An 18,132-nucleotide genomic window follows, 5' to 3' on the forward strand; every position below is an offset into this window, starting at 1 on the left:
GCTGGAGGGAGAGACTAGAGTCTGAGAGCATCGCTCCACTCTCCCTACAGGTCCTATAGCTTCTCTCCAAACCCTCGGGGACAGGGAGGGGGAATGGGAGGGTCCCTCCTCCACCCCCCACCCCCCACCCCCGCTGGCTATCCTTGGGTCCACCCTCCATACCTGGGGTGAGCAAAGCTGTCTTCCTGAGGCTCCTCACCCCCTTACAACAGGGAGGAAAAAGAGAACTGTCAAGATTCCTCTGCCTTTCCCCATGAGTCACCTCTACCACACTGCTCTGGTAGGTTGCGATAAAGGAGAGGAAAAGTTGAGAATCCAAGTATGGGCTGTAGGGACTTGTTAAAGATGCAGACTTGGGCCCATTCCAGATCTGCGGGATTTCTAGAAAGGCTAGGGAATCTAAATTCTTAAACCAGAGCCTGAGGCTGTTCTGATCCCTGGAAGGGTGAGAACTACTGCTCTAGGGTTTACTATGAGAGTGAAGGCTCTCTAGGGAGAAATAAAGCAGGAGGACACTTAGGTACACCCTTCCCTCTTTGCTGAACATCTAGAGTAAGGGTCTTGACAGTTAAAAGCAGGGCAGAGCCAACAGCTTCCTGCTCAGTATGCTTAATCAGGGGGCTCCGCCGGTGGCGCAGTGGTAAAGAATCTGCCTGCAATGCAGGAGACACAGCAGACTCAGGTTCGATCGCCGTATCAGGAGGATCCCCTGAAGAAGGAAATGGTGACCCACTCCAGTGTTCTTGCCTGGAGAATCCCATGGACAGAGGAGCCTGACAGGCTACAGTCTACAGGGTTGGAAGAGTCAGACACGACTGAAGCAACTTAGCATGCATACTTAATCAGATTGCTTTCCTAATACTTAGCCCCAAGAGATGGGAAACTTTCATAGTCCAGGGTTTCACTGACAGCAGCCTCTCCCCACCTGCACCCCAATCCCAGACGGGTCCAGTTCCCAGCGTGCCCCCACTTGGTAGCCTTGTTCAGCCAGGCACAGTAAGGTGGAGGGAAAGTGAGCAGAAACTAGGCTCAGCCAGGCACAGTAGAGTGGAGGGAAAGTGAGCAGAAACTAGGCTCAGCCAAGCACAGTAGGGTGGAGGGAAAGTGAGCAGAAACTAGGCCCCCGGATGGTGCAGGAGCAGGTGCAGGAGGAGAAAACATCACCTTCCAGAGCCGCCTTCCAGCTGTGACTCCTCAGAGCCCTGGAAGGTAAGGGGCTGTTTAGGGAACCGAGTTCAGTGGCTGGGCCCCAGTCGTGGCGCGGGCCCTTCGGGAAGCAGGTGCCCTGGACGCCACCCTGACTGCGGGACACTGTCACCTGCGCACACCAGCGGGGCCGCTGGCCAGAGCCCGGGCACTGGCAGGAAATGCTTCAGAGGAAGGGACGGCAGGACATGGTGACAGCGAGCACGCAGGCCACAGAGGAAAGCACCGAAGACCACCGACGACGCTCAGCTGACGGCATGGGGCAGCGCGGGAGGCTGGGGACGCGTCAGGGCGATGCTCACTATGCAAGGGTCCCGCCTGACACCTGCTCTGCGCAGCTCACGGACAGGGAGGGAGCCTGTCTGAGCGACAGATCTGGCCTGTGGGGGATCGTCTATGGACCCCCTTCCCTCCACACACACAAGCCACGTCTGGCTCAACATCCTTCTTTTTTTTCTAAAAACCTTTTAATTTTAAAATGGTTTTAGATTTACTGGGAAGCTGTAAGAATGTCACAGAGGGTTCCCAAGGGCCCCACGCTCAGTGTCTCGTACTGTCAACATAACAACGGCACCGCTGCCAGAGAAAGTGAACAAACCAATACCGACTGACCCTGCGTGGGAGCTCAGCTGTGTCTGACTCTTCGTGACCCCAGGGACTGTAGCCCACCAGGCTCCTCTGTCCATGGGATTCTCCAGGCAAGAGTACTGGAGTCAGGGACTAAAGTCAGGTCTCCAGCATCTCCTGAGTTGCAGGCAGGTTCTTTAAAGCTCAGCCACCTGGGAAGCCGATACTGACTGATGCATTATTACGAAACTAAGCTTGCATACATTCAGATGTCCTCATTTCCCCCGCAACGCTGTTTTCTATCCTCGTATCACGTGTTACGTGGGCTTCCCTGGCGGCTCAGTTGGGAAAGAATCTGCCCACAAAGCGGGAGCCCTGGGTCCAATCCCTGGCTTGGGAAGTTCCCTTGGAGAAGGAAATGGCTACCTACTCCAGTATTCTGGCCTGGAGAATGCCATGGACTGTATAGTCCATAGGGTCACAAAGAGTTGGATGTGACTGAGCAATTTTCGTTTCATCACGTTACATTCAGCCTTCCCATATCAAGTATCTCAGGCTTATTTTTCAGACCTTAACAGTCTTAAGGAGGATGGGGTGAGTATACTTTAGGATGTCCTTCAATCTGGGTATCTGTTCTTTTTTTAAAAAAGTATTTCTTTTATTTGGCTGCACCAGATCTTCTTGCGGTATGTGGGATCTTTAGTCCCCCAACCAGGGATTGAACAAAGGCCCCCTGCACTGGGAGCCTGGAGTCTTCGCCACTGGGCCACTGGGGAAGCCCCCAATATGGGTATCTTCGATGCTTCTCTCCCACTGCCTGTTTCTGTAAATGACGTTTTACTGACAGACGGCCCCACCGTTCATTTTATCCTGTCTGCGGCTGCTTTTGCTCTGTGATGCAGGGTGAGTAGCTGCAAGCTACGTAGTTGCGAAACAGACTGAGCTGCTGTGAAATCTGGAAATGCTAATTAATGTGGCCTTTTACAGAACCAGTTTACACACCCCTGGGGTAAACTACTATACCAGGGCTTAAGTGTAAACTGCTGAATCCAGGAGACATTCCATAGGAAGAGCCACTGCGAACCTGCTCTGGCCGATTTTATGATCTTTCAGTCTTGGGGGAGGGTTTCGCCAATTCACATCGAAATGGAACGTTCTCTGGGTGGAAATGGTGATGTTAAAGATAAGTGGCTAGATGAAACATTTTGGAGCACTTCCACACTTGTGGGATAAATTTTACCTAAAGGGGCTCAGGTCTAACCTCAAGCTGGTCCTGTGTCCTGTTGCTGGATCGGCAGCTTGCGTGGAGCCCCGGGAAGATGGAGCTCGGGTGCACTGGGGGCCACTCAGAGGCCAGAGCCAACATGACCGGATCTGCACTTCTGCAGACGGCTGCACTTCTGCCTGCTAACTTCGAGATCGATGGGAAGGATTCCAAGAGGCTGATGTGGCGGGACCTGTTGTTGATTAGTTGCCCAGTCATGTCCGATTCTCGTGACCCCATGGATTGTAGCCGCCAGGCTCCTCTGTCCATGGGCTTCCCCAGGTGAGAATACTGGAGTGGGCTGCCATTTCCTTTTCCAGGGAGTCTTCCCAACCTAGGGAGTGAACCTGTGTCTCCCACGTCTCCTGCACTGGCGGACAGCTTCTTTTCCACTGAGCCACCAGAAGCCCGTGGTGGGACCTGATGGGGAGCGTTCCAGACGTGTTTCTGGTCGCCCAGTCATGTCTGACTCTTTGCCACCCCGTGGACTGCAGCCCACCAGGCTTCCCTGTCCTACCATCTCCTAGAGTCTGTTCCAGCTCATGTCCATTGAGTCAGTGATGCCATCCAACCACCTCATCCTGCCACCCTCTTCTGCCCTCGATCTTTCCCAGCAGCAGGGTCTTTTCCAGTGAGTCGGCTCTTCACATAAAGGGGCCAAAATATTTAAGCTTCAGTCCTTCCAATGAATATTCAGGGTTTCAACTGTGGTAAATTTTAACGTACTGCTTTAACGTATGACTTGGTGGCACCTGGCAGGTTTGCTACGTCGGGCAGCTGTCACCTCTATCGCGTCCCAGAACGCTTCATTACCCCACAGGAAACCTTGTGCCCATAAGCAGCCACTCCCCACTCCCACTGCCCCAGCCCCGGGCGACCGCTCATCTGCTCGCTGTCTCCTTGGATCTGCCTGTCGCGGACACTTCATGTCGATGGGGCCAGAAGCGCGTGGCCCTGTGTGTCTGGCTTCTCCCGCTCAGCATGATGCTGTCGTCCACCGTAGCGTGGGTCACTGCTGCACTCCTCTTCGGTTGTTGTTGTCCAGTCACTCAGCCGTGTCTGACTCTTTGAGACCCTGAGGACTGCAGCACGCCAGGCTTCCCTGTTCTTCACCATCTCCTGGAGCTTGCTCAAACTCACGTGCATTGAGCTGGCATTCCTCTTCACGGCTGAGCAATCTCCATCGTGTCCACTCTGCTCTGGAAAGGGGCAGCAGGAGTGACAGCCAGGCCTGCCTTGGTGGGTCTCTCCGTCTTCCCTGGGTCTGGGGGGGCCACGGCTGGCGCTAACCTGAGTCCAGGAGGACCACTGCAACCAAGGCCCTCCAGTGTCCCCCGTGCTCTGGGATAAAGTGCTTCTAGTCACCTCTTTTGTGGATTGGTGCAATCCTCCCTCTGATCTTTCATCACAGGCCTGCGCCAGCCTTCGCTTCTCTCATGGAGGCCTCTCCCCAGTGTCTCCCATCTTTTAAAATTTTTTTCAAATATTTATTTGGCTTCACTGGCTTGTAGTTATGGTGTGCGGGCTCAGCTGCTCCGCGGTACATGGGATTTTAGTTCCCCAACCAGGGATTGAAACTTAACACAGGTTACGAATGCAGGTTCTTAACCACTGGACCACCAGTGGAGTCCCTCCCATCTTTTTTAAGGGGCAGCTGTGGAATGGGTGTCGAAGGCCACCCATGCACAGGAGGGCTTGGATCCCCACGAGGTGTCCCCTCAGCCTCAGCACTGCCATGACCGCATCACCGTGCTTGCTTCCTCCCTGCTCTGCCACAGCTGAAATCTGGGGCTGCTGCAGGAAGTGAATGGGCCCCGAGCACTGGAGGGCCTCTCGGAGCCTCAGGGTGTGGGGCTGGGAGTCGCACTGTGCTGGTGCTGGCCAAAGACCCTGCTGGCCTTGGGACCTTCTGGAGCTCTCCTCTGCCTCTCCCAGGAAGCCTCGGGGGCAGACCTAGCTAGATGATGGTGCAGGAGGGTATGGCATGTGCAAAGGCCCTGGGGCAGGGGAGAGCAGCAAGCTGTACGCCACATGGCACCTATGCAGCCGAGCTGGGCTTCTGGGCAGAGTCAGCTTTTTCCCAGAGGCCCTGGAGGTGGCCAATTCTGTGGGGAGGCGTGCAGTCACGTGCTGAGGGGGAACTGGTCCAGGCTCTATGGCAGAAGTAGAGACGCTCCTCCAGGGCTGCACGTCCTTGTCACCGTCTCTCCCCACTCCCCCTCCGCCCCCACACCCTCACCAACACTGATACCTCCATCAAGCAGCTCTGTGCAGGCAGTGGCTTCTGGATCCACATGGCCCCCTGAAAGACCCTGTCCAGAACCCCAGGCCTGATTTTCAACTGCACATCCTAAAGGCCCCTAAGCTAGAGCAGGTGTCTTGGCCTCAGCTGATACATGCTTTTGGGGACATATCATTCTTCACAGAAGGGCTGTTCTGTGAATCGTAGGATGTTCAGCAGCACCTTTGGTCAACTAAAGAACATCTCCAGGGACTTCCCTGGCGGTCCAGTGGTTAAGACTCTGCTTTGCAATGTGGGAAACTCAGGTTTGATCCCTGGTCAGGGAACTAAGATCATACATGAGAAGAGCAACTGATCCTGTGTGCCAAAACTAAGACCTGATACGGCCAAATAAATAAATATTAAAGAGAAAAAACTTCCAGATGTTTCCAAATGTCCCCTGGTGGTAGAATCAGCCTTGGCTGAGAAATAAGCCTTCGACTCTGCTAAGAAATTAAAAAACTGGCTGCTCTGCATATCCCTGGACAAAACTCTAACTCAAAAAGATACACGCACCCCTAGGTTCACAGCAGCACTATTCACAACAGCCAAGACATGGAAACAACCTACATGCCCACCTACAGATGACTGGATAAGGAGATGCAGTGCAGACACACCACGGAACACTACGCAGCTGCAGAAACAGACGACTTAATGCCATTTGCAGCAACATGGACTTGACTAGAGATGAGCATGCTGAATGAAGTAAGCCAAAAAGGGAAAGCCCATATGATATCACTTATATGTGGAATCTAAAATAATGGCACCAATGAATCCATCTACAGAATGCAGACAGATTCACAGACACAGGGAACAGACTTGTGCTTGCCCAGGGGGGTGTGGGGTGGGGGAGGGCAGGACTGGGAGTTTGGAATGAGCAGATATAAACTATTATACATACAACAGATAAACAACAAGGTCCCACTGTAAAGCACAGGGAACCATATTCAACAGCCTGTGATGAACCAGAACAGAACAGAATATTAAAAACCAAGCCCGTGCACAGCCACCACTGAGCCCATGCTCCCAGAGCCTGCGCTCCGAACGAAGAGTAGCTCCCACTCGCCACAACCAGAGAAAAGCGCAGGTGCAGCGATGAAGACCCAGTGCAACCGAAAATAAATTTTTTAAAAAAGAAAAGGAGAGGGTAAGATGTCTGGAGAGAGTAACATGGAAATTTACGTTAGCATATGTAAAACAGAGCGCTGATGGGAATTTGCTGTATGACTCGGGAAAATCAAACAGGGGCTCTGTATCAACCTAGAGAGGTGGGATGGGGAGGGGAATGGGGGGAGGTTCAAGAGGGAGGGGACATATGTGTACCTATGGCTGATTCTTGTTGATGTTTGGCAGAAGACAACAAAATTCTGTAAGGTAATTATCCTTCAGTTAAAAAAAAAATGTCTATATGTGTACAACTGAGTCACTTTGCTGTCCCAGCAGAGATTAACTAAATTAACTATGAAAGAAAGTGAAAGTGTTAGTCACTCAGTCATGTCTGACTCTTTGTGACCCCATGGACTGTGGCCTGCCAGGCTCCTCTGTCCACGGGATTCTCCAGGCGAGAATACTAAAGTGGGTTGCCATTCCCCTCTCCAGGGGATCTTCTCGACCCAGGGTTTAAACCCAGGTCTCCTGCATTGCAGGCAGAATCTTTACACCATCTGAGCCACCAGGCAAACTTCAATTTAAAAAAATCGGCTGCCCTGGAGATCCCTGTACCCTCAGGAAGGGCTAAGTAGAACTTTGTAAATTCTCATAGGTGGCTGTGACTTACTCTCTCGTAAACGGGTGAGGATTACATTGAACATTTCCTGACAGCTCAGACCATGGAAGACTTTGAGCCCAGGCACCTGAGCATTGCCAGAGGGTGGCCATTTCCCCCTCCACCCAGGAGGAGCTGGGGTCAGAGGACTGATCAGTGGCTGGGTGGTGGACCGAGAGCCTTGAGTTTGACCTCCTGGCCTTTCCAAAAGACAGGTCACTTCCATGGGCCTCAGGTAACTGAGGTGTTGCTGGGCCTGGCCTTGGGGGCTGGCTGCGGCCAGCAGTGGCTGAATGACACAGAAGCAGACTGTCAGAAGGGAACCACCCAGCGATGCTGGGGACAGAGCCCTGGAGATGCTCCATCCTGGATAATAACCAGGAAACAAGTCGGCTGCCAGGCCCTGTGGCTGCCTGATGCCTGGCCGCATCCCTGCCCCAAAGAGCAAGGCAGATGTAGCTGATGGGCTGATGGACGGTGGGCAGACACTCTCACCGCGCCCCACCCCCACCCCCACCGCCCAACTCCACCAGCCCTGGTATAGCAAAGTGTCCAGAACGTTCGGAAAGGGCTGTGGCTGTGGCAGGGGTGTCCCAGGCCCGGAGCTATGCTTTGCCTTTTAATCAACTCTTTTTGCAAATTCCAAGGAGGCCTTTCTGGGTGCTTAAAATACACCCATAATTTCACTCTTCTCTTAAGACGCAACGTTCCCCAAAATATAACTTTCACTTTGGTCTAAAATAGCCTCAGATGACTGCAAGGCGTCAGGGCTCTGCACTCTTAGGCAGCAAGCCAGAAAGGCAGCCTTGCAGGTCTGCCAGGCATGGGAGGGGCAGAGAGTGCCTGGGGACTATGTCTTCCAGGTGGCTGTCCCCTCCCTGACACTTCCAGGGGCCCCCTGACAAAAAGGCATAGGCAATCACAGCTGTAGGGCACCCTGATCCTCTCCACACCCCCAAAGACAACCCCTCATCTTTCTGTACCCCCTCCTGCTCTGGTGTGGCCTTACTTCTCAGCTGGGCTATCTGCAGGCTGTCACGCTGCCTCGGATCCCTCCTTCCAATCAAGAGGTTCCTCAACGCGGCTCCCGCCATTTTCCGCATCTTGTGACATCCTTGTGGTGAGCTGGGAACACCCACGCCTGCTGATACGTACTAAGCACCAGGGCTGGGAACACATCCACCCCCAAGCCCGGGCTACGAGAAGCTTGTCCCCAGGCTCATCTCTCTGGCTGAACTATCCGCGTGCCGTGAACTCCAGGGCCTCCTTCTGGGCACACATCTGGCACCCCGATGCTAGCTTCCTCCAGGGGCGCTGTGGCCCTCAGTGTACACCGCTGGCCTGGCCTGCCAGCCTCAGTGAGTTCACGCTGGCTCTCCCAGCAGCTTGTGGAGGGTCCAGGGGCTGGTGTCGGGGAAGGGCAGGGCTGGGAGGCACTGGGGTCTTGCTTGCTGTCTTCATCCCACTGTGCCTGGCAGATTATGCTACCCTGCAGGCAGGATGCAGGTGGCCTCAGGGGCCAGGGTGTGGCTGGAAACCCTCCATGAAATGAAAGATAGGAAAATGATACTAAAAAACTGAAGCAATATATGAAAACAGCCAAGTACATGAGGTGAAACCAAAAGCTACAATAAAATACGTCACAATTCTGCCAAGCGGTGGCGGGGCGTGGCGGTGCAGATAACCTTGCGTGCTCTCCAGCAGCGAAAACCACCATGGCGGTCTTGGTTTGTTTCCTGTTGGGGAGTTGCTTAAAGAAGAGGTGAACCACAGTCAGCGCCTCGTGTGAGGTTCAGAAAGTTACCCCCAGGAGGACAGGGATGGGAGCGGGTGATGAAATTCCAGTGCAGAGAAACCAGCGTGAAATGCACCAGAAATCTGCCCAAGTCCTTTCATGACAGTTGCCTGCAAGAAAGCCTGCAGGGAGCGTGTGACTTCTCAGCTCTGGGGGGTCACCACATGGGTGACTGCATTTTTTCTTTTTCTGCATTGACGACCAGCTTTTCAAATAACATTTGAAGACTTTGCCCTAAGCACAAACTTGGATGGAAAACCCAACCCTTGTATCTGAATGAGCTTTGCTGTTGGTGAGGAAGATGGGAGGAGGGACTGCCCTGGTGGCCCAGTGGTTAAGAATCAGCCTGCAAATGCAGGGGACATGGGTTCGATCCCTGGTCCGGGAAGATCCCACGTGCCTCAAAGCAACTAAGCCTGTGCGCCACAGCTACTGAGCACGTGCTCTGCGACGAGAAGCCACTGCAATGAGAATCCTGTGCACTGCAGCTACAGAGTAGCCCCCGCCTGCCTCAGCTAGAGAAAGCCCGTGCGCGTGCAGCCGTGAAGACCCAACGTGGCCACAAAAGAAAAAAAAGAAAGAAACGAGGTTTCTGCTGATGGGTGGGCAGTTCTCCTGGTTGTGGCTGGCCACAGGGCGGGAAGCAGCACCAGCCGCCCGTTCCCAGGAACGAAGCAGATCGCCAGCCGGAAACAGCATCTCCGCCTGCCACCCGCCCCGTGCTGAGGTGACGGACGAGACAGAACTGAACAGAGTTCGGGTGACGTATAACCATAACGGCACAATGTCACGGAGCCCCCCCAGATCTCAACCCATCTGGGCACCGGACATCTGTTAACACTGAAATCAATCTTTGCCCGCAGTCGGCCTAGAACTTCTCAACTGGGGAGATTCTGCCCCTCAGGGGACACTTGGTGATGTCTGGGGACGTTTATGACCGCCTGACCGGGGAGGGAGTGCCACTGGCATCAGGCCAGGGATGCTGCTCAACAGCTGACAGTGCACAGGGACGGTCCCCAGCCCCGACGTCAACGGTTCAGACGTGGAGCCTAGGTCCCCAGGTGTTTCCATCTGTGAGGCGTGAGGCTGACTCCGCACGAGGCCTCCTTCACCCTCTCTCATCCTCTGTGGGACAGGCCCTGCTGCCGTCCCCCCTGACCCTGGGTTGTGGCTTCTGCTCCTGCCCTCCCTCAGCCTGCTCTGCCAACCCAGGGAGCCCCTGGTGACTTCTTTCAACATCCTGGGGAGGCCACGCTGGGGGACAGAAGCTGCCAGACGTTCTATTGCCTGCTCCCAGGGGCCACCCTGCCGGGGCCTCCCTCACAGGCTCTCGAGTGGCTCAGCCTCCTGGCTTCACAGTCCCCCCTGCCCCCTGCCCCTGCCTGTCTCCCTGTCATGCCCACCTTCCTGGGTGTCCACCCTGGCCTGGCTCTCACTCCCCTTCTTCCCACCCTGATGTTCACATCACTGACATTCTAGCCACCGAGCCTCAAGGCCAGCCTTAGGCCAGCCGAGCCTTGACCACTGGGTGGGGTCAGGGGACGTCTGGCTGGCACATCTCGCCCTGGAGTGCCCCAGATTGCTGCCCTAGACTCTCCCAAGCCTAATTCCACCATCTCCCCACCCAGTTAGCTGCCTGCTGACACCCGACGCTCCCCACCAGCAGATCCCGGAAACACCCCCAAAGGCCTGTGTACATACAGGAGACGCGATCTGGCCTCTGGGTTCCCATGATCCCGGAGACAGAAAGACACACACCGGGGGAAGGCTCCCAGCCCTGACACTCCTTTTGCTTTGAATGCCCTGGCCCCTTTGTGGGTTTGGCAGGGGGGTGCATAGCGCACGACACCAGTCATTTCCCTCCTTTTGTCCCGATCCCGAGTGAACTCTATGCTGTGGCCCATGCCCCCAGAATGGTCCCCAGAGACCTGTCCGTGGCCACATGCCCCTTTCTCAACATTCAGTCTTCCTGGCAGACTCACCTCCTCCTGTAGCTAACAAGCAAGACCAGGAGGTGCCCCAGCTTGCTGCAGGTCCCCACGTGACTGGACAACCTCTAAGGCCCGACAAGCGCTGGGGTCCAGGGGGCTGTGTGTTCCTGGCACATCCCTTGGATGAAGCCCACCCCCCAGACCACAGTCCTCACCAGCATCCTGGGAGAAGCCACAAGCAGCACGCGCAGCCATCTCCGACCCCGTCTCTTCCTCCCCTTGGACTGTCTACTGTGATCAGATGCCTCGGCTCAAGAACCTGGCCTGCTTTCCGAGGCCCCTGGTGGCCTGCCCCATGCATTCACTCCCCACTGCTCCCAAATGCCAGATGCCTTCTGGCCACCAGGCTCTTAGCAGATGTGGCAGGCCCATGCAGATGGGTGCCATCCTAGGTGTGTCTGCTGGTGCCCATCCAGCCCTCAGCATGGCCCCGAGGCCTGCATACCTGCAGCAGGCTGCTGGCCAGGGCTCCGCTCTCCTCCCGGGCTTGGCTCAGTCAACCCCGAGAGTCTCCAGTGGGACCACCTCCATGTCTGCCCGGTACCCTCTGCCCTCCTGTTATGGGTGGAGGGGGATGCTGGCCTGGCTGGGGCAGGGAGGGGACCCAGGGCCCAGGAGAAAACTCAGCTGCAGAGTCAGACAAAGGAGTGAAGTGCTGAGAGAGCTGGTGAAAGATAGACAAATGTGGTCTTATCTGCAGAGCAGACTATTGCTCAGCCAGAGAAAGGGATGAGGCACCGACACACGCCGCAGCAAGGACGTGCGCGCATTTGCTGCTCAGGCGTGTCTGCCTTCCCGGGACCCCCATGGACTGCAGGCCACCAGGCTCCTCTGTCCATGGGACTCTCCAGGCAAGAGCACTGGAGTGCCCTCCTCCAGGGGATCGTTCTGACCCAGGGATTGAACCCGCGTCTCCTGCATCCCAGGTGGATTCTTTACCGTCGGAGCCGCCAGTGAAGCACAGATAAAGCTGGAAGAACCAAGCTGAGTGCAAGGACTCAGACACAGAAACCACAACTTGTATGGCCCCACGAAACGTCCAGAAACGCCCAGAACAGGCAAACTCGCGGGGCCAGAAAGCAGATCAGTGGTTGCCAGGGGCTGGAGGCGGGGGAATGGGGAGTGATTGCTGATGGGGTTTCCTCTGGGGTGACAGAAATGTTCTGGTACTAGAGGTGAAGGGGCACAACACTGGGAACATGATAAACAAACACTGAGCTGTTCACTGGAAATGCGCGAATTATATCTTAACAAAGCTCTCAAACAGAAAAACCTAAGCACAGAGGCACACCCCTGGCTCTGGAACCTTCTATCATTCCAGCTGAGTGGCTCTGCCCATGTGCCCCCAATGATGGGCAAGGACTGGCCCATCCTTGCCCTGCGGGAGGGAAGGACATGGTTTGCGCAGGTATCCGTATGAGGAAAGGTCAAGGTGAATGATGGGCGGCATGTTGATTTAGGATGACATGCCCAGGTAGCTGGCAGGTGCTGCCAGGGGACAGACCAACAGTGGCTGATGGGTGGGTAGGAGGGAGGCTGGAGGAGTCTGGGGTCAGGTGATTTTGGGTCTGTGGGGCCCTCAGCGGAGGCTGGTGCTCAGGACCCAGGCTGGCACAGTCCCAGGACATGCTCTTAGGGTCCCCGGGGTGGGGGGTGTCAGGGGCAGGAGAAAGCTCCAAGAGCCCCACTGTCCTGTCGCTGGCCTCCCGCAGGTGTACCCAACAGCTTGGGGGGCCATCTCCCAGCCTTCCCTTTCTGTGTGGGCCAGGCCACGGTGGCTACATGGAGGCGCTGAAATCCCAGCTTCTGGCCGTTTGGGAAAAGAGTCTAGCCGGCAAGGATCCTCGTTTCATTTCTGCTTTCGAAATTAAAACCCCATGCACGCTGGCGAATATTAGTGGCGAGTGTTACAGTTCAGTAGGGACAGAGAGAACTCGAGCCTGAGCACCGCCCCCAACTGCAGCCCCGATGCCAAGGCAGAGGGCACATCCCGGGTGGGCTGTGCGGCCAGACCCACGGCCAGTGCCAGGGCTGCGTCACTGAGTCGCCACGTTCTTAGAGGGCATATGGCGTGGGTCACGGCCCCCTGCCTGCACGGCCCAGCTAGCCTGTCTTCTGCACCTTCAGCGTTTCTGAGCTGGAACAGCAGCCCTGCGTGAATGCCGTGTTTCCGGGGGCGGTTCGCGGGGCGGCCGCAGGGCAGCTGAGCGACACCGTGTGAAATGGTGACAGTGACAGCTAGCTGTGGCGGGCAGGCAGACCAGCTGATTGCACCCGGCTTTCCACGCGGCCCCCTTCCTGTTTTCTGGTCAGAAGCGCAGAGCAAGTTTGCAGCCTGCGCCCGGGGTGGGGGGGGGCGCCCGGCGACACCCAAACCTCAAAACAACTCCACTTCTCCTTTCAGGGAGCTGACAAAAAGTCCCGGTCGGCTTTCTGTGGCCCCAAACAAGCTGAGAGAGGAAATCTTTTTCACAAAGATGCAGAGGGGCACCCAGGCTCAGGCTGGGTGTTACGCGTGGTCCCACTGTGGCTGCCTGTGGTGTGGCCTGGGGCACCCAGACTGTACTGGGTGGACTCGTATTCCTCGGAAAGATATGCCCAACTCCTTATCCCTGGAGCCTGGGAGTGGGACCTTCTTTGGAAATAGGGTCTCTGCAGATGGAATTAATGGGCTTCCCTGGTGGCCCAGTGGTAAAGAATCCACCTGCCAATGCAGGAGACACAGGTTCAATCCCTGGGTCAGGAAGATCCCCTAGAGAAGGGCAAGGCAACCGCCTCCAGAGTTCGTGCCTGGAGAATCCCATGGACAGAGGAGCCTCGAGGGCTACCGTCCGTGTGGGCACAAGAGATGGACAAAAGACCAAGCAACTAAACAGCAGATGGAATTAAGGGAAGGATCTGGAGGTGAGGTCGTCTTGGATTTAGGGGAGGCCCTAAATCCAATGAGACAGTGCCCTTATAGGAGAAAGGAGAGTGCCTGCCTCGGCATCACATATACTGCAGCTGTGACGACGCAGAGGTCAGCATGGCTCCTGTGCGAGGATGACATGTAAATTCGTGAAGCATTCCATAGTTTGGGAAGCTGTGGGACATATATCCAATGGAGTATCACTTAGCCATAAAAGCGAATGTATCTGAGTCAGTTCCAATGAGGTGGATGAAAATAGTGCCTATTATACAGAATGAAGTAAGTCAGAAAGAGAATCACAAATGTCGTATGTTAATGCATATATATGGAATCTAGAGAGAGAGTACTGATGATCCTATCTGCAGCACAGCAAAGGACACACAGACATAAAGAACAGACTTGTGGACACAGCGGGGGAAGGAGAGGGTGGGGCGACTTGAGAGAGTGGCGTGGGAACATACACACTACCATACGCAAACCAGAGAGCCAGTGGGGGCTTGCTGTATGGCTCAGGGAACCCAGAGCCAGGGCTCCGTGACAGCCTAGAGGGGTGGGACAGGGAGGGAGGGGACCTGCATGCCTATGGCTGACTCATGTTGACAGACGGCAGAAGCCAACACAATATTGTAAAGTAATTACCCTCTCACTAAAAACCTCACAGTTAAACTTTAAAAATTAAAATAAAAAAATTAATACTTGTTAACAACAACAAAAAAAGAGACAGAGAGAGAGAAAGGAGATTCAAGATAGAGACAGATGGGGAGGCGGCCACCAGAAACCAGGAGAGAGATGTGGGAAGGACTCTCCATGGGGGCCTTCAGGAGCAGCCCATCCTGTCCAGACCTTGATTTCAGACCTCTAGCCCCGAGAAATGCGAGAGAAGATGTTCCTGTTGTTTTAAGGGCCCCACCTCCAACTCTGTCCCGAGTACAGTGCCCTGGGATGGCAGCCCCGGGACGTTTACACAGCAGCACGCCTCTCTGGGGCTGTGTTCTGGTCTTTAAAATGAGCAGAGCTGCTGTGAGTCCTCAGAGAGGTGATGACGACGGTGGCACCTGAAGCCTGACACCCCGGGGGCCTGAAGGCTTGACAGCTAATTATTCCTGTTATTAGCAAGTAACTCTCAGGCTTCCCTGCTGGCTCAGTGGTAGAGAATCTGCCTCCCGAAGCAGGAAACATGGGTTCAACCCCTGATCCGGGAGGATTTCACGTGCCTCGGAGCAACTACACCTGTGTGCCACAGCTACTGAAACTGTGCCGGGAGGCTGGGAGCCGCAACTGCTGAGCCCAGGTACCACAGGTACTGAATCCGCTGCACCCCGGAGCCCAGGCTCCACAAGCAAAGAAGCTGCCGCAGTGAGGAGCCTGCACACCACAGCTAGAGAGCAGCCTCTGCTCGCTGCAACTAGAGGAAAGCCTGAGCGGCAATAGAGACCAGGCATGGCCAAGAACAAAGGAGCAAAACTACACGTCGAATATCGCAGTAGGGAAAACGTAACTCTCAAGTTAGCCCAGGATGGTCGGGATGGACTGAGGGACAATTCTAAGCCATCAGCACTTGAAAAGGACAGTGCCTGGGTCTCGTGGGACCACCAGCTGTGACTAAGGCAGCTATTCTCACCCAGAGGAGACACTTGGTGATGTCGGGACATTTTGCTGTTGTCGCCACTGGGGGGATGGGGTGCTATTGGCATCAGCTGGCTGGAGGCCAGGGGTACAGCTCAGCACCCTGCAACGCACAGGATGGCCCCAAGCCTGGAGTGACCCGGCCTGAGATGTCAGCGGTCCTCTGGCTGCACAGCTCGGCTCGACACTAAAACCACCTTCTCCCTTTCCAGATGGTCGCCTCAGGAAGCACACTCACGGCCATGACGTGCCTTTGGCTCAAGCCTGTTTTGGAAGCTGGCATGGGCTCCTCCCTCCTAAAACCCCTGGAGAAATTTAGCCTCACTGGCTCACACTCTCAAGGCTCGAGGGACGCAGCCGGGCGAGGTCAGAGGCATCTGACTCACCAGGTGCAGACACCCGCCACGGAGGTGACTAACAGCCCTCAAAGAAAGGGCCAGAACCCTCTGGGGCAACAGCAGGGGAGGAGCATGGAGGCCAGCAGAGGAAGGAGGGGTCCTCAGGATGGCCCCTGGGGAGGACGGCATGAGACACAGTCAGCTGTCACTTGGCAGGGCGCTGCTGTGGACTGACTTATGTCCCCCCACAGAAGGCTTGTCTACATCATCTTGAGACCGGAACCTGTGGACGTGGCCTTATATGGAAACGGGCCTCTGCTGACGCCATTAGTTAGGATGAGGTCACCCTGGACAGGGGCCGGTCCTAAATCCAGTGACTGGTGTCTTCAGAGGAAGAGAGGGCGGCGTGATGACAGAGACCGGGATTACAGCGATGTGGCCACGAGCCCAGCAGCGCCTGCCCGGAGCCCCGGAAGCGTCCTTTCCTGGAGCCACTGGAGGGAGCGAGGCTCCGCCCACACCTAGCTTCAGATTCCAGGCCTCCAGAACTGTTGGAGGGAGGGAATTCCTCTTTTGGATGCCAACGAGCCTGTGTTTTGCGGTGCTAGGAACCTCATTCTGGTGCCCGAGATGCTCCTCATCTAGAAAGGAGGCTGAGCCATCCTGCTCCCCGGCCATGCTGCACTGAACCTGGGGCTTGGCATCCTCATCACACCTTGGTGTGGCCCGGCCCTCGCCCGCCTGCCTGGTTCTGTGAGGGGTGAATGGTCCACTTGGCAAATCGCCACGCTCAGGAAATGCTGCGTCTGCTCTCTTGTTGCCGTCCCCAGTTCTAAAGTCATGGAGTGTCTGCACCATTTTATCCGGCCACTGCTGGGAGGACAGTGGGGCCCAGTGGTTGAGACTCTGCACCGCAATGCGGGGTTCGATCCATGGTCGGGGAACCAGAAGCCCACGTCATGAGTGGCACAATGAAGTAAATAAATTTTTTTTTTGAAGCTAGGATACCCTCCATAGCTCCCATAAGACACGGGACCCACCCCACAATCCTGCAAGCCCTTGAATGACCTGTCACCTCCCTGTCCCCACCGCCTTCTGCTCTGCCCCTTCTCACTCCACTCTGACCCCTTCCCATGCCCTCCAGGACTCGCCTTTCCTTCCACACGCCAGGCATGGTCCAAGCCTCTCGGACTCTGCTCTGGCTGTGTTCTCCTTCCAGGCCTGGCTCACATCACCTTCTCGCCTCGTTTCCCTACCCACTTCCTTGAGCCCATCACTGTTCTTTTTTTAAAAAAACTTGTCTCTTTGTAATTGGAGAACAATTGCTTTAGGATATTGTGCTGGTTTCTGCCATCCATCAACACGAATCAGCTACAGCTATATATATGTCCTCTCCCTCTTGAACCTCCCTCCCACCTCCCACCCCTCTAGGCGGTCACAGAGCACTGCGCTGAGCTCCCTGGGTCGTGCAGCAAATTCCCACAGCCTGTTTTGCATTTGGTAATACATGTTTCAGCGCTGCTCTCCCGATTCGTCCCACTCTCTCCATCCGCACTGTGTCCACAAGTCTGTTCTCGGTCTGCGTCTCCACTGCTACCCTGCAAACAGGCTCCTCAGCACCGTCTTTCCAGACCCCACAGACATGTGTTAATGCACAACATCCGCTTTTCCGACTCACTTCACTCTCTCTTCTTTCTCGTTTGCTTGCTTTTAGCTATGCCATGCAGCAGGCAGGATCTCAGCTTCCCAACCAAGGGCTGAACCCGTGCCCCCTACGCTGGAGGCACAGATCCTAACCATTGGATTGCCTGCTCGTTCTTACTGGCTCATAGCTCACACTCGAGACCCACTGTTTCTCTCCCTGCCTGCCTCCTTGCCACTAGCCCGCAGCTCCCTGTGGGCAGGCCTTTGTGTCGGTTTTGGCCACTGCATAGCCCAGTGCCGAGAGCAGCGCCTGCACGAGAAGTATTTGCGGAAGGAATGGATGAGAGGAGGGAACGCACGCAGGGAACACGGTATTGAAGAGAAAAATGTCTATTCTGAGAGTTTTTAAAACACACTTGTGCAAAAAAAAAAAAAAAACAACAACCAAGGAATCTTTACGTTACGTGCATAAGAGAAGACAGAAATAGGCCATGTGTGCTGGCATGGGGCCCGGCTGGACAGCCCCGGCTAGTTTCTGGTTGATGATCTCAGAGATCGTCAGAGAGGAAGAGGAACTGAAACATACTCCGCAGGCGCAGTCTAGATGGGATTTCACTGAATTCCGGCTACTTAGAAGCCAGAGGTCAAGGCTTCAGGGTGGGCGGGGGTCTAGGGTTCTATGGATGGACTGTGGCACACCCAGGGGTTGTCACTCGGCAACATGGAGACATGAGGTCGCGAACCGGG

General features: G+C 55.3%; 1 protein-coding gene and 1 non-coding gene across 17 annotated transcripts in view; one reads left to right on the plus strand and one right to left on the minus strand.

Moving 5' to 3' along the window:
- The window catches only part of MYO9B (myosin IXB), a 106,769-nt gene that overhangs the window by 66,729 nt on the left and 21,908 nt on the right, over positions 1-18,132 (minus strand). The gene's annotated exons all lie outside the window — the stretch shown is intronic.
- LOC138441899 (U6 spliceosomal RNA) lies at positions 13,843-13,946 on the plus strand. Its single transcript, XR_011257469.1, has one exon. It is a non-coding gene; the product is annotated as a U6 spliceosomal RNA (small nuclear RNA).

Source organism: Ovis canadensis, chromosome 5, assembly GCF_042477335.2.
Source record: "Ovis canadensis isolate MfBH-ARS-UI-01 breed Bighorn chromosome 5, ARS-UI_OviCan_v2, whole genome shotgun sequence".
In the NCBI taxonomy this organism is placed as follows: Eukaryota; Metazoa; Chordata; class Mammalia; order Artiodactyla; family Bovidae; genus Ovis; species Ovis canadensis.